Below are 11,222 nucleotides of genomic sequence, written 5' to 3' on the forward strand. Positions count from 1 at the left end.
TTTAATATAACAGTATTATAAATAGTTTCACAATGTCATTTATTCCAAAATTCATCTAAAGATTCAGTGCAATCCCAGCATGTAGATATGACACCAAAGGCATGAGCAACAAAAGAACAAAGAAATAAATTGGACTTCATCAAAATGTAAAACTTTTGTACATCGTCAAGAAAGTGAAAAAATAAACTATAGAATGGGAGAAAATATTTGTAAATCCTATATCTGACAAGGGATTCGTATCCAGAATATGCAAAGAACACTTATAACTCAACAAAAACCACTGACGACCCAATTTAAAACTGCACAAAAGAAAAATAGGCATTTCTCCAAAGAAGATATACAAATGGCCAGTAAGCACATGAAAAGATGCCCAACATCATTAGTCATTAGAGAAATTAGAAATTAGTCAATTAGAGAAATGGAAATCAAGGCAGCAATGAGATCCCATTTCACACCTACTAGAATGACTATCATGCAAAACAAAACAGAAAACAGAAAATAACAAGTGTTGGTGAGAACATGGAGACATCGGAACCTGTACATTGCTGGTGGAAATGTAAACTGGTGCCGCTGCTATGGAAACAGTTTGGCAGTTTCTCAAAAGCTAAACATAGAACTACCGTTAAGACCCAGCAGTTCTACTCTCAGGCATAGATCCAAAGGAGTTGAAAGCAGGGGCTTGAAGAGACACTTATATGCCAATATTTATTGCAAGTTATTCACAATAGCCCAAAGGTAGAAATAACCCAAGTGTCTATCAGCAGATACATTGATAAACAAAATGTGTGTCTATGAAAACAATGGATTGTTCAGCTATAAAAAAGGAAAGAAGTTCTGATACATCCTATCACATGGATGAATCTTGAAAACATTGTACCAAATGAAATAAGCCAGATACAAAGGATGTATACTATAAGATTATGCTTGTATAAAATACCTAGAATTAGCAAATTCATAGAGACAGAAAGAAAGCAAATTAGAAACTACCATGGGCTGGGAGGAGTAAAAACAGGGGGTTACTGCATACTGGCTACAGAATTTCTGTTCGGGATGCTGAAAACGCTCCAGAACTAGATATTGATGATGTTCATACTACGTTGCAAACGTACTTAATGCCGCTGAACTGTTTACTTAAAAATTATTAAAATGGCAAATTTATGCGTTACATGTATTTTACCACAATCTTTAACTCAATAGAGTAATATGCCAAAAATCACTCATGAATTGTATAATTTGAATTGTATACTTGAGTTTTACAGTTGTACCCTTTAGATGGGTAAATCATATGGTATGTGAATTATATCTCAATAAAACTGTTAGGGAAAAAACTAGTAGGATTTTGTAGAAATTGAGGAACTAATCCTAACGTTTATGTGGAAATATAAAGGACCTAGGATAATCAAACAATCTTAGAAGTTAACAAGCTGGAGGACTTATATTAGCTAATGACAAGATTTTCTATGAAGGTGTAGTAATCAAGATGGTACGGTATCAAGATCCGTGGAACAAGAGAGAGTTCAGAAATAAACCAGATTTACACAGTCAAATCACTTTTGGTCATTTTTCAAAAAATATTTTATTCATTTATCCATGAGAGACACAGAGAGAGAGAGGCAGAGACACAGGCAGAGGGAGAAACAGGCTCCCCCGCAGGGAGCCCAATGCAAGACTTGATCCCAAGGCCCTGGGATCACGAGCCAAGCCAAAGGCAGACGCTCAACCACTGAGCCACCCAGGCACCCCAAAGGAATATCTTTTCAACAAAAGTTTGAAAGGAACAAATGCCTATGTATATTGGAAAAAAATGAACCTTGATCCTTATCTCACACCACACAAAAAATAATTCAAAGTAGATCATATAACTAAATGTAAAAGTAAAAAGTCTAAAGGTTCTACAAGCAAACATAGGGCAATATCTTTGTGAATTTGGGGTGCACAAGACCTCTTAGGACACAAAAGCACTAATTATAAGCATACGTAAATCATACTTAGATTTAAAAAGTTAAGTAAAAAACATGTGCTTGGGAACAAGGTTAAAAGCAGCAGGGCCAACATCGCAAAGGTCAGAATAGCCAGAGCAAAACGGCAAGTTCAAAATGAGGTATTCCCACACCTCAGTTAGGAAATACACGAACACCATAGGGAAAGTTCCAAAGGATATGACTAGATAACTCACAAATGAGAAAATGCAAATTGGATTAGAAAAGCCACCTGGGTGGCTCAGTTGGTTGAGCATCTGACTCTTGGTTTTGGATCAGGTCATGATGTTATGGTCCCAAGATCCAGTCCCATATCAGCCTCCACCCTCCAGGCAGAGTCAGCTTAAGGATTCTCTTCCTCTGCCCCTCCCCCCAATCAATCAATCAATCAATCAATCAATCTTTAAAAAGTGGGGGGTGATGAGCAAGATTTCTTACATTCACGGCCATTCAGCGTTCTTCCTTTAGGTATTGCTGGCAATGATACTGTTCATCATTTTTCTCCTGGATTTTTTTTTTCAGTTCTAACTTATGTTATATGAGTAGCAAGTATCTTCTCTTGGATGGTGGCTTGTCTTTTCACTTTGTAACTTATACCTTTTGTTATAAAACAAGCTTTTAATTTTAATATAAGCAAATATATCTGTGTTTCCTTTATGATAAAGATTTGTTGGGTTTGGTTTAGAAAAGAATTCTGTATGCAAATATCACTAAAACATCATGTCGGGGATCCCTGGGTGGCGCAGTGGTTTGGCGCCTGCCTTTGGCCCAGGGCGCGATCCTGGAGACCCGGGATCAAATCCCACATTGGGCTCCCAGTGCATGGAGCCTGCTTCTCCCTCTGCCTGTGTCTCTGCCGCTCTCTCTCTCTCTCTCTCTGTGACTATCATAAATAAATAAAGAAAAAAAATATTAAAAAAAAAAAAAACATCATGTCATATTCTTCCCAATAATTTTTAAATTTTTCACCTTTAGGTCTTTAAATCATCTGGAAATTACTTGTGTACGGAGTGTGGTTTGGATTAATTTTATCTTCTCTTTAAGGGCAGCCACTTATCTCAGCACTATTGAAGCTATCCTTTTCCTATAAGTTAAATGCCACTGCTACCATATGTAAATGAGTTTAATTCTAGACTCTGTTCTATTCCATTTGCCTAATTGTCTCTGTCTGAGCCAATACCACACTATTATTTAAAGAAAGTGTTGCTATCTGTTTGGAATCAGTTCCCTCCATTGCACTCACACACTTTTTGTGTTTTTTCTTAAAAAGATTTTGACTATTCTTCACCCTTTGATTCTCTGTATGAATTTATGGATCATCTTGTCAACTTCTGAAGCATACCTTGTTAAATTTTTATTATAATGATACTAAATTTATTAGACTGATTTCAAGGTTTACATATGATTACTTTATTATAAAATTTCATCTTCTCTTCAATATATATGGTTTATATTTTCATCTATTTAGCTATTCTACTATTTTCTTCAATAAAGTTTTGTATTTTTATTTATAAAAGTCTTGTACATCTCTTGTTATATTTATTCCTAGGTACCTTATACTTTGTTGTTGCCACTGAAAAACATATCTTTTTAAAAAATCACACTTTCGGGACGCCTGAATGGCTCAGTGGTTGAGCATCTGCCTTCGGCTCAGGGCGTGATCCTGGGGTCCCAGGATCAAGTCCCACGTCAGGCTCCCTGCATGGAGCCTGCTTCTCCCTCTGCCTATGTCTCTGCCTCTCTCTGTGTGTCTCTCATGAATAAGTAAATAAAATCTTTTTTAAAAATTAAAAATAAATAAGAAATCACATTTTATAATTTTTGTTGTTGGTGAATAGCAATGTAGCTGATTTTACATATCTGCTTTACATTCATCAGTCTTGATAAACTCTTATTTCTAGTAGTTTGTAAATTCTTTTTATTTTTAAATTTTTTCCTTTCCAATCTTTATAACTTTTATTTTCTTTTTCTTGTCTTATCACATTAGTGAAAGCCTCTGGTACAATGTTGAATAGAAGTGTGGGTAGAACAAACCATTGTGTTCCTGATCCCCAAGGAAATACTTTCAACATTTCACAGTTTTATATGATTTTTGCTATGTGATTTTGAAAATTGCTATAATCTTGGTAGCTACCATTCACCAGGCTAAGGAAGTTGCTCTTCTTTTAGTTTGCTATGAATATTAATTATAAAACAATGGTTGCACATACTAAAAAGTTTTCTGCATTTATTGAGATAAACATATGACTTTCTCCTTTAACCACTTAATATGGTAAATCTCACTAATAGATTTCCTAATTTGAACCATCTGTGCATTCCTAGGATGACTCCAATTTGGTAATCAGATTTTTTTTTAAGATTTTATTTATTTATTCATAGAGACACAGAGAGAGAATGAGAGCCAGAGACACAGGCAGAGGGAGAAGCAGGCTCCATGCAGAGAGCCTGACGTGGGACTCGATCCCGGGTCTCCAGGATCACACCCTGGGCTGCAGGCGGCACTAAACCGCTGCGCCACTGGGGCTGCCCGGTAATCAGATATTTTTAATAGGCATTTCTGCATGCAGTTAACTAACATTTTATTTAGGATTTTTGCATCTCTGTTTAGAAGTGAGATTAGCCTTTAATAATTAGTTTTTCATCCTGCCCTTATCTAATTTTGCCATCAGGTTTATTTTTACTTCATAGGATGAAGTGGGCAGTGTTCCCTCATTTTACATTCACTGGAACAGTTTGTTTAGGCAACATTTATATGTTCTTTGAAGTTTGAGTCTCACTGGTAAAATCTTCTGAGCTTAATGGGTTATTTTATTTTATCTTTTTTTTTTTTTTTTGAGGGAAGAGGATGGATTATAAAACTTCTGATACAAGTTATAAATACAACCAAAATTATATTTCTTCTTGAGTTCTATTAAGTTATATATATTTTTAAAAACTGCATTTTGTGTATGTTTTCAATTTATTGATTATGAATGTCAAGTAGAATTGTGCACAAATGACCCTGAGAGCTTACTCTGAGTAGGCTGGACAAGAAGCTGGCTCCTAGAGGGAGAGCCTCTGCCAAGATTCAGCTTCGCATAAGACCCAGGGCTCCCTTCTTTTGGCTCCCCAAATCACCCACCCCCAGGTCTTCAGGTGCTGGACAACTGGTTTTCTCAACAGGTGCTATAAACATCACTCTGCCAAGCAGTCTGTTTGCCTCCCATTGACAAGCTCATCACCCAGGTCCTGACATGACTCCTTGTGGTGATGGAGGACAGTGATCCACATATCTTGTCTCTTCTTACTGGTCTGTGTGCTGTAGTGCCCCCCGCCCAGCAGAGCCTGTATCTTATCTCAAACTGTGTCACATGGTGGGGTTCATCCGGAGCCCAGAGACCTGAGAGGTGGTTCCAGTGAAGGAACCTACCTTGCGCAGCACTGGTACATAATTACTCTTAGTGTTACGATTACATCTCCACTGTTTTGTATTTATCCCACGTGTTTGTTCTAATTATTTATCTGAGCCTCCTCTCTCCCTTCCTCTCTTACTCTCTGACTCAATGCATCAAGTCACTAAAGGTTTGCCATGGTTGTTTTTTACTTTTAGTTTAAAATAATTTCATATTTAACAGAAGAGTTGCAAAGATAATCCAGAGTTCCTGTATGACCTTCACTCATCTTCCTTAATGTGAGCATCTCACCTAACTGTGAACATTTGCTAAGAAATTAGCGTTAGCCCAATTACCTTAGTACAACACTGTTAACTACAGTGCAAACATTATTGAGATTTTTACTAGTTTTTTCACTCGTGCCTCTTTGCTGCTCCAGGATCCGATCTGGAATACCACATTGTATTTAGTGTCATCTGACTCCATTTTTCAAAATGCAATCATATTGGGCAAAATTTACACACCATTAAATTTACCTGTTTAAAGAGTACAGTTAAATGGTTTTGATTATATTTACAAAGTTGTACAATCCCCACAATAGTCTAACATTAGAACATTTGCATCACCCCAAAAAGAAACCCTGTACCCATGAAGCAGTCACTCCCCAGTCCTCGGTCCTCCAACCCTAGGCAACCACTGATCTGCTGTCTATGAATTTTCCTGTTTGAGGCCTTTCCTATAAATGGAAACTTGCGCTACGTGGTCTTTTCTGACTGGCTTCTTTTACTTAGCATGTTTTATACGTTCATCCATCTTGTAGTATATGCCAGTATTTCATTCTGCTTTATTGCTGAAAAGTAGTCGGTTGTATGGATATACATTTGGTTTACCCATCCATCAGTTGTTGGGCATTTGGGATGTTTCCATTTTTTGGCTATTATGAATAATGCTGCTATGAATATTCTTGTACCAGTCTTTGTGTGGCACATATGTTTTCATTTCTCTTGGATATATACCTAAGAGCAGAACTGTTTGGTCTTATGGAATCTCCATGTTGAACATTTTGAGGAGCTGTCAAACTGTTTTCTAAAGTGGTCGCACCGGGACACCTGGGTGGCTCAGCGTCAGCCTTCGGCTAGATGATCCTGGGGTCCTGGGATTGAGTCCCACGTCTGGCTCCCTGCAGGAGCCTGCTTCTCCCTCTGCCTGTGTCTCTGCCTCTCTCTCTGTGTCTCTCATGAATAAATAAATAAAATCTTTAAAAAAATAATAAAGTAGTCACACCATTTTTTAATCCACCAACGTATGAGGGTTCCAATTTCTCCACTTTCTCATCAGCATTTGTTATTACCTGGTTGTTGTTATTTTTTAAATTATTATAGACATTTTCGTGTGTGTGTAGTGACATCTTGTGGTTTTGATTTGCATTTCCCTAATGACTAAAAATGTTGAGCACCTTATCAAGTATTTATTGGCCATTTGTATATCTTCAAAAGAGAAATGTCTATTCATATTCTTTACCCAATTTTTGAGTTATTTATTTTCATATTATTGAGTTGTAAGAGTTCTTTATATATTCTGGATACACATCCCTTTTCAGATATATGACTTTAAGTATTTTCTGGCTATTCTGTGTTGTCTTATTTTCACTTTCTTTCTTTCTCTCTTTTTTTTTTTTATCTTGGGATTTTTCTCTGTTGCTTCTTGCTTCTTAGGTTTCTATTTTGTTGATTTCTGTATTTATTTCTGTATGTATTTATTATTTCCCAGCTTCTACTTTTCTTGGGTTTGGCATATTTGTTTTATAATTGGAAAAGGGACATTTCTTTTACTATTTTTCAGGCTTTCTTCTTTTTTTAAGATTTTACTTATTTATTCATTCATGAGAGAGAGAGAGAGAGAGCGGCAGGCAGAGACACAGGCAGAGGGAAGAGCAGACTCCATGCAGGGAGCCCGACATGGGACTCGATCCTGGGACTCCAGGATCTCACCCTAGGCTGAAGGCGGCGCTAAACCACTGAGCCACCCAGGCTGCCCAGCTTTCTTCTTTTCTAATGTATGCAGTTAAGGCCATGAGTGACTCAAGCCGTACTCTGGCTCCATCCCATATGCTCTACTTTGTGTTGTTGTCATTGTCTTTTGGTGCTAAGTACGTACTCACTTCTGTTAAGGGTTCTTTTTTGACACATAAACTATTTAGAAATGTATTTTTATGGCTTTTGAAGGATTATCTTTTCATTAACTACTGTCAAATGGTAGTACATTATAATCAGAAAACCTTGACTCTTCTGATGCACACTGAGTGATGTGTATTAGGTTGCTCAAATCTTCCCTATTCTATTTTTGTTACCACATTCTGAGCATGACTTTGTTTTACTATCTCAGTCTTTCAATTATGCTATGTTGTTTGGTGCTTCGAACACAGGAACTGTTGAGTATTCCTGGGAAATTCCTTGCCTTCTCATTTTGCACCTTCTTACCCCTAAAAATATTTAAAATTATCATAATTTTTTCTCAAATATCAACCTAATTACATTGTCTTCTGGCCTCTGCTGTGGCTACTGAGCAATGTACTGCCAGTTTTTAAAAATGTGTATTTACTGAGTATAATTTTTTTTGCCATTCTATTCTTTTCCATCTTTCTGAGTCATTAGATTTTAAGTGCCTATTGTGAACAGCGTTTGGTTAGGGTTTTGTGTCTGATATCTGAGACCCTATTTTTAAATTAATAGATTTAGAACATACATACATATACATAAGTGTGTGTGTGTTTTATTGTTTCTGCTGACTCTCATGGAGGATATTTCCTTCTGCACTTCATCATTGCTGCTTGCAAGCTAATCTTTACAGGAGTCTGTTTTTCTGTGAGAAGCCCCTGTGGCCTGAGTTCTGGGAGTATCCCTCAAGGGCTGTTTTGCATTTGCCAGAGAGATCACCATACCTGTACCACCTTTTTGATCATTGATCATTATGTTTCCTCAATCATCAGCAGAGCTGAACCTTTGCTCTGTTTGGGATAGAAACAGATCTGGAGCTTTTCTTTTTTCTTCTCCCCCCTCCCCAAAGATTCTATTCATTCATGAGAGACAGAGACAGACAGAGAGAGAGAGACAGACAGACAGACAGAGGCAGAGACACAGCAGAGGAAGAAGCAGGCTCCATGCAGGGAGCCCGATGAGGGACCCGATCCCAGGACTCCAGGATCACGCCCCGGGCAAAGGCAGGTGGTAAACCACTGAGCCACCCAGGGATTCCCAGGAGCTTTTCTTTCCCAGGTGGACATTTTTCCCACTCAAGCAGAAGCACACAAATACATTTTTGTCATTCTATGCCAGTGGATCCGTGTTTTTCCTAACCTACTCTTCTGGTAAATCACAGCCCTTTAAAAACTGCTTTATTCAGGAATCCCAAATCTAACACCACCTGCAGCAGCATCTCACACCCTGGCCCTTACTGTCCTCTTTGTTGCTGACATGCTTAGGTCTTCCTTTCTCTCTTGCCATTTTATTCACACATTTAAAGTAATTTTTGCTGTATCGTAGCAAGCATGTCTAGGCAATGTGGCAGGAGAATTTTTAGATTCTTTTTTCCTCTCAGTTTATCTTACGAGGGAAGTCTCATTCTACCCTTAAAAAAAAATATGATGTCAATCATTTTCTCTTTATAAGAATATTTTTAAAAATTAAGGACATGTATAAAAGTGTTAGGAGGATTAATTGATGCTCCATCAATTAAGCATCTGTCTTGGGCTCAGGTCATGGTCTTCAGGGTCCTGGGATCGAGTCCCATGTTGGGTTCCCTGCTCAGCTCTCCCTCTGGCCCTCCCCTGCTCATGTTCTCTCTCACTCTCAAATAAATAAATAAATAAAATCTTTAAAAAAAGGTGTTGGAAGGAAAACATAAGCTACTCATGATACCACCACGTAGAAATGACCACTATTTATGTGTTTCCTTCTTTCACTCTCATACGTGTCTAGATGTATACACTTATATGTATATGTATGTATGTTCATATTACATAGCTGTATTCATATGTCTCTATCTGTTTATTGCTTTTTTCACCTGATATTGCATTATATTTTCATTATATCATTAAAACTTGTTGAATTTACTTTTTGATACCCTTCGACCTAGAAATGAAACCTGGAAAACTTACTTTAAGAGAAATGCTTTGCCTTTTAAAGCAAGGTAATGTATCTCTCCCGTGAAACTGATTTTTGTTGACTGTTCTTTTGTTGTTGTTGTTGTTGTTGTTGTTGTTGTTGTTGACTGTTCTGAATAACTAGTTATATTCTAGATATATTGTCTGGTCTCCAGTTTGCTGCAGTCCAATCTTAGATACCCCGCCTTCTGAGTTTCCTGTTGCAGTTGCTCTCTCCTAGTGAAGGCTGGAATGTCTCAAGTGGGCGCCCCCAACACAGTTGCTATATAGGAGAGAACAGAATTTACTAGCAAGATTCTCCCTGGGCCGGGGTATAAAGATGATCTGAAACCAAAGTTGGGGAATGACAAGTATGCTTGATGGAATGCCATTCCCCTCCTCTCCTTCTAAAAGTAGTCTGGCTTCGGGAGAACAGGCATTGTGTTCCACTGGGTCTTGCAAATGTAGGTCTAACTTTGGCATAGCCTCTCCATCTGCCCTCCCAGCATCCATGCCCCAGTTGACAAGATTGTAGAAGGCAGGGTGCACATTAGAGAGGAGAAGATCCTGGAAACTGTAAGGGGCAGGCAGGGTCGAAGGATGGGAAGCATTCTTAGGAGACCAGGGTTTCCACCTGGCAAAATCAAGAAATCAACTCACACTCGTGCAGCATGAAGAAATGTGCATTTCCTGGGCCCTCCCCAGTTCAGTTACTACTATGCCGTGTCTCAGCCAAATGGGTGTCAGCTCCAAATTAGGTTCTTGAAACTCAAATTAGTTCCAAGTTAGAATCTTGGAATTTACAGTAGAAACAATAGTCTTAAAATCCAATACTTTTGATTTCCAACAGCTAGGATCGATGAGGAAAAAAAAAAGGTATTCTAAGTTGGAAAAGGCTGTCCCATAAAAAGACCAGTGCACAAAGTCTTTGGGGGTAAACAGGATATTAGAAAGAAATTAGAAGAATAATTGGACGGCTCTATTTCCTGCAGATTAAAGATTGCCCAGACTTTAGTCAAAAACCTTTTTATTTAAAAAAAGAAAAAGATATAAAAGATTCAGACTCTAGTGAGTTCCTAAAAGGGGCACAAAAATGTCTGTGAGTGGCCAAATTGCTGTGGAGGGCAGTCATGCAGAAGAAGGTGGGTGGAGGGCAGCCTGCCAGGACACGATAGGCTGGGGAGCTGGGAGGGCTGGAATTCATCACCTCTGTCTCTGGGGGGATGGGCACGGACTGATGCTTCCCCTGAAGCCAGGGTGCCCGGGAGATCCAGAGGCAACCATATGGACAGCTGGACATGTGTGAGGACATCCTGAATTGAGTGAAACCTAAAATACCTGGAAAATGCCAAAATGCCTGAGTTTCTCTGGAGCTACTTGATGGCTCTTCTGCCTGCAGGTGGAATGAGGGCTCAAAACTTAATTGTGCAACAAGAAAATAAAGTTCAATCACTTGTGCATTTGAGTTTGTGGCCTATGAAAATCTTGCCCACCAATTTGAGGAGGAAAATGAGGGACCTGGTTATAAGCATGCAGGTGGGAGTCTCGTGGAATCCAAGGGGAGAAGTGTGAGCTGGAATCAGAAAGGATTAGAAATGGGAACTGGCAAGTCATCAGAGTCCTTTCTCAGCTCCCATTCTGCTTCTCTCTGCGTGTCTACTGCCCTCTTCTCTCTTTGAGGACCGGCCTTTTCCAATATCCCTAGCCATGTGCCAGGGTATAGTGGCATCT

Source organism: Canis lupus, chromosome 14 (genome assembly GCF_003254725.2).
Source record: "Canis lupus dingo isolate Sandy chromosome 14, ASM325472v2, whole genome shotgun sequence".
NCBI lineage: Eukaryota > Metazoa > Chordata > Mammalia > Carnivora > Canidae > Canis > Canis lupus.